Below are 7,324 nucleotides of genomic sequence, written 5' to 3'. Positions count from 1 at the left end.
TTTTTTTTTTTTTTTTTTTGAGACGGAGTCTTGCTCTGCTGCCCAGGCTGGAGTGCAGTGGCCGGCTCTTAGCTCACTGCAAGCTCCGCCTCCCGGGTTCACGCCATTCTCCTGTCTCAGCCTCCCAAGTAGCTGGGACTACAGGCACCCGCCTCGTCGCCCGGCTAGTTTTTTGTATTTTTAAGTAGAGACGGGGTTTCACCGTATTAGCCAGGATGGTCTCGATCTCCTGACCTCATGATCCGCCCGTCTCGGCCTCCCAAAGTGCTGGGATTACAGGCTTGCGCCACCGCGCCCGGCTCCTTCTTGGTTACTTCTTACAATGTCCCTTCAGCACCTGACCCTATACCCGCCGGTTATTTTTTGGTTATATTAGTAATACAACAAAGAGTAACATTGAAAGCTAATGATTAATAATGTTTATACTAATGATTGATAATGTCCATGATCATTCTCTATGTCTAACTTGTATTATGACTATTTTTATTTTAACTATTTTTTTTGATTATACTGAAACAGTTCGTGCCTTCAGTCTCTTGCCTTGGCACTTGGGTAATTCTCTGCCCATATCCACATATTCTTTACTCTCTTTGCAGCTCCATCATGTCTTTTACAAGTATTTTGATATATTTTATCTAGCATTTATAGTTGTTTTCAGTGAGATAGCTGTTTAAGGAATCCAGTACTCTTTACTTCCCCTTTTTTTTTTTTTTTTTTTTTTTTTTTTTTTTTGAGACAGAGTTTCGCTCTTGTCACCCAAGCCAGAGTGCAGTAGTGTGATCTTGGCTCACTGCAACCTCTGCCTCCCAGGTTCAAGTGATTCTCCTGCTTCAGCCTCCCAAGTAACTGGGACTCAGAGACTATAGGCGCCTGCCACCGTACCTGGCTAATTTTTGTATTTTTTGTAGAGACGGGTTTTCTCCATGTTGGTCAGGCTGGTCTCAAACTCCTAACCTCAGGTGATCCACCCACCTCGGCCTCCCAAAATGCTGGAATTACAGGCATGAGCCACCACACCTGGCCCTTATCTACTTTATTTATTTTATTTTTATTTTTTGAGACAGTCTCACTCTGTTGCCCAGGCTGGAGTGAAGCAATACAGTCTTGGCTCACCGCAGCCTCTGCCTCCCAGGTTCAAGCAATTTTTGTGCCTCAGCCTCTCTAGTATCTGGGACTACAGGTGTGCACACCATGCCTGACTAATTTTTTGTGTTTTTAGTAGAGATGGGGTTTTACTATGTTGGCCAGGCTGGTCTCAAACTCCTGACCTCAGGTGATCGCCCACCTCAGCCTCCCAAAGTGCTGGGATTACAGGCATGAGCCACCATGCCAAGCCTCTGCTACCATCTACTTTCAATGTTCCATAATTTTCTTCATTTCCTATTCCTCTCCCCAGGGGCATAACTAGGAAAAAGAAGTCCCAATGTGAAATCTGTGTGTGGCCCCTATCTTTTCAAAACAAAAAGATCTGGCCAAGAACCATGACTCACACTTGTAATCTCAGCACTTTGGGAGGCCACAGCCGGGGGATCACTTCAGGACAGGAGTTCAAGACCAGCCTGGACAATATGGTGAAATCCCATCTCTATCAAAAATACAAAAAAATATAGCTGGGGATATGGTAGCACATGCCTGTAGTCCCAGCTACTTGGGAGGCTGAGGTAGGAAGATCCCTTGAACCTGGGAAGCAGAGATTGCAGTGAGCTGTGAACGCGCCACTGAACTCTGACCTGAGTGACAGAGTGAGACCCTGTCTCAAAAATAAATAAATAAATATAAAACAAAATGTCTAAAAAGGGTCTTTATGGGAGTGATAATGAAAAAAAAAAAAAAGTTCGAGAAACACTAAAAACGCTACCCTAAACTGGGAGTGAAAGTAGTTAATTGGCCGGGTGCGGTTGCTCACACCTGTAATCCCAGCACTTTGGGAGGCTGAGGCGGGCGGATCATGAGGTCAGGAGATGGAGACCATCCTGGCTAACATGGTGAAACCCTGTCTCTACTGAAAATACAAAAAATTAGCCGGGCGTGGTGGCAGGCGTCTGTAGTCCCAGCTACTCGGGAGGCTGAGGCAGGAGAATGGCGTGAACCTGGGAGGCAGAGCTTGCAGTGAGCCAAGATCGCGCCACTGCACTCTAGCCTGGGCGACAGAGCGAGACTCCATCTCAAAAAAAAAAAAAGTAGTTAATTGGAGAGATTCAGATAACACCCATGGAGAGGTGGCAAAGCGGTACAGGAAGGCAGCCCACAAGACTGTGCTATTACACCAGCTTCCACTGTGGAGAAGGAAAGCCCTGGGGGGAAACACATCTCAGAATTATCCTGTCTCCGGTGAGGGAGCTGAGCTATTTATTCAACTAACTCTGGAGAGTCATTTATCTGAGATCTGTTCCCAGGATAAGTCCCCACCTATTATACAAGGACAGCAGCAAGGGTTTCCGCAAGAAGAATCACAACTGTCAGACACTTAATACTATCATGCTGGGCACAGCGGAAAGTTCAAGCCATGTGGATGGTCAAGTAGCACCGTCTATTACACTACTATTCCTTAAAACATAGAAAGTGCGCCGGGCGCAGTGGCTCACACCTGTAATCCCAGCACTTTGGGAGGCCGAGGTGGGTGGATCCCTTGAGCCCAGGAGTTTTATACCAACCTGGGCAACATGGTAAAACCCTGTTACAAGAAAAAATACAAAAACTTAGCCGGGTGAGGTGGCTCACACCTGTAGTCCCAGCTGCTCCAGAGGCTGAGGTGGGAGGATAACTTGAGCCTGAGAAGTTGAGGCTGCAGTGAGCCCTGATCCTGCCACTGCACACAAGCCTAGGCAACAGAGCAAGATCCTATCTTAAAAAAAAAAAAAAAAAAAAAAAAAAAAAAAAAAAGTGTTATTAGAAGAAACTTTCTGATCGAGAAATCACAAAAGCAGCACTTTTAAAAAATTTATTTTCATTTTCATTTATCTATTTTTTAGGACAGGGTCTCACTTCTGTTGCCCAAGCTGGAGTGCAGTGACATGATCAGGGCTCACTGCAGCCTTCAACTCCTAGGTTCAAGCAATCCTTTCACTTCAGCAAAGNAGGCCGGGCGCGGTGGCTCAAGCCTGTAATCCCAGCACTTTGGGAGGCCGAGACAGGCGGATCACGAGGTCAGGAGATCGAGACCATCCTGGCTAACACGGTGAAACCCCGTCTCTACTAAAAAATACAAAAAGCTAGCCGGGCGAGGTGGCGGGCGCCTGTAGTCCCAGCTACTCGAGAGGCTGAGGCAGGAGAATGGCGTGAACCCGGGAGGCGGAGTTTGCAGTGAGCGGAGATCCGGCCACTGCACTCCAGCCCGGGCAACAGAGCGAGACTCCGTCTCAAAAAAAAAAAAAAAAAAAAAAGAAAAAAGAAAAATAAAATCAATCAGACCTAGTATTTGCTAGCACAGCTGGGTGACTATAGTCAAAAATAATTTAATTGTACATTTTAAAATAACTAAAAGAGTATCACTGGATTGTTTGTAACAAAGGATAAATGTTTGAGGGGATGGACACCCCATTTACTCTGATGTGACTATTACTCATTGCATTACTATTACTCATTGTATCAAAATATCTCATGTAATCCATAAATTTATACACCTACTATTTATCCACAAAAATTAAAAATTAAAAAATTAAAAAATCCTCCTATGGCCAGGCACGGTGGCTCAAGCCTGTAATCCCAGCACTTCGGGAGGCCGAGACGGGCGGATCACAAGGTCAGGAGATCGAAACCATCCTGGCTAACACGGTGAAACCCCGTCTCTACTAAAAAATATACAAAAAAACTAGCTGGGCAAGGTGGTGGGCGCCTGTAGTCCCAGCTACTTGGGAGGCTGAGGTAGGAGAATGGCGTAAACCCGAGAGGCAGAGCTTGCAGTGAGCTGAGATCCGGCCACTGCACTCCAGCCTGGGTGACAGAGTGAGACTCCGCCTCAAAAAAAAAAAAAAAAAAAAAACCTCCTACTTCAGCCCCCTGAGTAGCTGGGACCACAGATATGTGCCACCATGCCTGGCTAATTTTTAAATTTTGTGTTGGAGACAGGGTCTCATGTTGCACAGGCTGGTCTCTAACTCCTGGGCTCGAGTGATCCTCCTACCTCAGTCTCCCAAAGTGCTGGCATTACAGGGGTGAGCTACTGCCAATCCAGTACTTTTTATTAAGACCCCTGGGGACGTATCCTAGTCTTTGTCTTTTTTTTTCCCTTGAGACAGAGTCTTGCTCTGTCCCCCATGCTGGAGTGCAGTGGCGTGATCTCAGCTCACTACAACATCTGCCTCCCAGGTTCACATGATTCTGCTGCCACAGCCTCCTGAGTAGCCAGGATTACAGGCATGCACCACACCCAGCTAATTTTTCTATTTTTAGTAGAGACTGGGTTTCACCATGTTGGCCAGGCTGGTCTCGAACTCCTGACCTCAGGTGATCCTCCCACTTCAGCCCCCCAAGGTGCTGAGATTACAGGTGTGAGCCACCACGCCTGGCCCCAGTATCCCAGTCTTACAGCTGCTACTGGACTGAAGAAGTCAGTTGGTTCTTTAACATCAGTCACAGTTGAACCCAAGTCAAGTCTAGCCCATAGTTTCCAGAGATGCAATGTTATAGTCTGGGTTTCCATGTCAGGAAACATACTTCATGCCACAACCATATCAAAATTGAAGATTAAGAGAAACTAAAATCAGCCAGGCACTGTGGCTCCTGCCTGTAATCCCAGCACTTTGGGAGGCAGAGGTAGGTGGATCACCTGTGGTCAGGAGTTGGAGACCAGCCTGGACAACATGGTGAAACCCCGTCTCTACTGAAAACACAAAATTATTTGGGTGTGGGCTGGGCACGGTGGCTTATGCCGGTGGGCAGATCACAAAGTCAGGAGATCAAGACCATCCTGGCTAACACGGTGAAACCCTGTCTCTACTAAAACAGAAAAAACTAGCCGGGTGTGTTGGCAGGTGCCTGTAGTCCCTCCCAGCTACTCAGGAGGCTGAGGCAGAAGAATGGCGTGAACCTGGGAGGCGGAGCTTGCAGTGAGCCAAGATCGCACCACTGCACTCCAGTCTGGGTGACAGAGCGAGACTCTGTCTCTATATAAATAAATAAATAAATAAATAAATAAATAAATATTAGCTGGGCATGGTAGCGCGCACCTGTAGTCCCAGTTACTCCAGAGGCTGAGGCAGGAGAATTGCTTGAAACCAGGAGGCGGAGGTTGCAGTGAGCCAAGATCACGCCACCGTTCTCCAGCCTGGGCAACAGAGAGAGATTCCGTCTCAANATACTTCATGCCACAACCATATCAAAATTGAAGATTAAGAGAAACTAAAATCAGCCAGGCACTGTGGCTCCTGCCTGTAATCCCAGCACTTTGGGAGGCAGAGGTAGGTGGATCACCTGTGGTCAGGAGTTGGAGACCAGCCTGGACAACATGGTGAAACCCCGTCTCTACTGAAAACACAAAAATTATTTGGGTGTGGGCTGGGCACGGTGGCTTATGCCGGTGGGCAGATCACAAAGTCAGGAGATCAAGACCATCCTGGCTAACACGGTGAAACCCTGTCTCTACTAAAAACAGAAAAAACTAGCCGGGTGTGTTGGCAGGTGCCTGTAGTCCCTCCCAGCTACTCAGGAGGCTGAGGCAGAAGAATGGCGTGAACCTGGGAGGCGGAGCTTGCAGTGAGCCAAGATCGCACCACTGCACTCCAGTCTGGGTGACAGAGCGAGACTCTGTCTCTATATAAATAAATAAATAAATAAATAAATAAATAAATATTAGCTGGGCATGGTAGCGCGCACCTGTAGTCCCAGTTACTCCAGAGGCTGAGGCAGGAGAATTGCTTGAAACCAGGAGGCGGAGGTTGCAGTGAGCCAAGATCACGCCACCGTTCTCCAGCCTGGGCAACAGAGAGAGATTCCGTCTCAAAAAAAAAAAAAAAGAGAGAGAGAAATTAAAATAAAATAAAATACAAATAAATAACAAACATAAACTAAACATGTACCCAGTCAAAAAGTAAAATTGGCTTATTCTTACTTGTAACCTCAACACTTTGGGAGGCCAAGGTGGGAGGATCCTTGAGCCTAAGAGTTCAAGACCAGCCTAGGCAACATGGTGACACCCCACCCCAACTCTCCAAAAAAAAGTAAAAAAACTAGCCGAGTGTGGTGGCTACTCAGGAGGGTAAGGTAGGATAATTGCTTGAGCCTGGGAGGTTAAGGCTGCAGTGAGCCATGATTGCACCACTGCACTCCAGCCTAGACAACAGAGTGAGACCCTGTCGTAATAAGCAACAACAAAAAAGCTAAACTGTCAATGCTCCTTGGGGGAAATTTGTGCATGAGCTGGATTTGCCAAGGTTTATTAAACTGCAACTTCTATTGAATGTTCTTGTTAATGTCCATAAGCATTCCTCTGCTCAAGGACATTGAGTCATCCAACTTTCTAACCATCTTTCTTGGAAATTACCATATCTGATGAGATGTGCGTGAATGGCCCTCCCCGGAGAATTTCAATAACCAAAGCCAGGGAAAAGGCGGTTACTCCTCCCTCCTTCATTTCCCCTCCTCAAATATTACAGCTAACTTTTATGTAAGTCTTTAGTACTTTTTGATTGACCAGAAGTTTCCCCTGGTCCCCATAGTGGTCGTTCCTTGGTCTCTCTTTAAACTTTTTCTTTTTTTTTTTTTTTGAGATAGAATCTTGCTTTGTCACTTAGGCTGGAGTGCAGTGGTGCGATCTAGGCTTACTGCATTCTCTGCCTCTTGGGTTCAAGTGATTCTCGGGCCTCAGCCTCCTGAATAGCTGGGATAACAGGTGCATACCACCACACCCAGCTAATTTTTCTATTTTTAGTAGAGACTGGGTTTCATCATGTTGGCCAGGCTGGTCTCGAACTTCTGACCTCAAGTGATCTGCCCATCCCAGCCTCCCAAAGTGTTGAGATTACAGGCGTGAGCCACCGCACCCAGACTCCTCATTTTTTTTTGAGACAAGTTCTCACTCCGTCGCCCAAGGTGGAGTGCAGTGGCACAATCACAGTTCACTGTAGCCTTGACCTCTAGGTTCAAGCAATCATCCCACCTCAGCCTCCTGAGTAGCTAGGACCACAGGCGTGTGCCACCATGCCTAGCTAATTTTTGTATTTTTTGTAGAGACAGAGTCTTGCTCTATCTTGAACCCAGGCTGGTCTTGAACTCCTAGGCTCAAGTGATCTTCCCGCCAAGGCCTCCCAAAATGCTGAGATTACAGGCATGAACTACCAAGCCTGGCCCATGCCTCATTTTCTTTTTCTTTTTTTTTTTTTTTGAG

The 7,324-nt window shown here is 46.7% G+C and overlaps 1 pseudogene; it reads right to left on the bottom strand.

The window, feature by feature from the left end:
* The window catches only part of LOC108533519 (ADP/ATP translocase 2 pseudogene), a 10,036-nt pseudogene extending 3,382 nt beyond the window's left edge, over positions 1–6,654 (bottom strand).
* Between the last annotated feature and the right edge of the window lie 670 nt (positions 6,655–7,324).

The sequence above is a fragment of the Rhinopithecus bieti genome, unplaced genomic scaffold, assembly GCF_001698545.2.
Source record: "Rhinopithecus bieti isolate Rb0 unplaced genomic scaffold, ASM169854v2 scaffold_9981, whole genome shotgun sequence".
Lineage (NCBI taxonomy): Eukaryota > Metazoa > Chordata > Mammalia > Primates > Cercopithecidae > Rhinopithecus > Rhinopithecus bieti.
The sequence above is the reverse complement of the archived record's forward strand: the minus strand, read 5'-3'. Positions and strand labels throughout refer to the sequence as shown.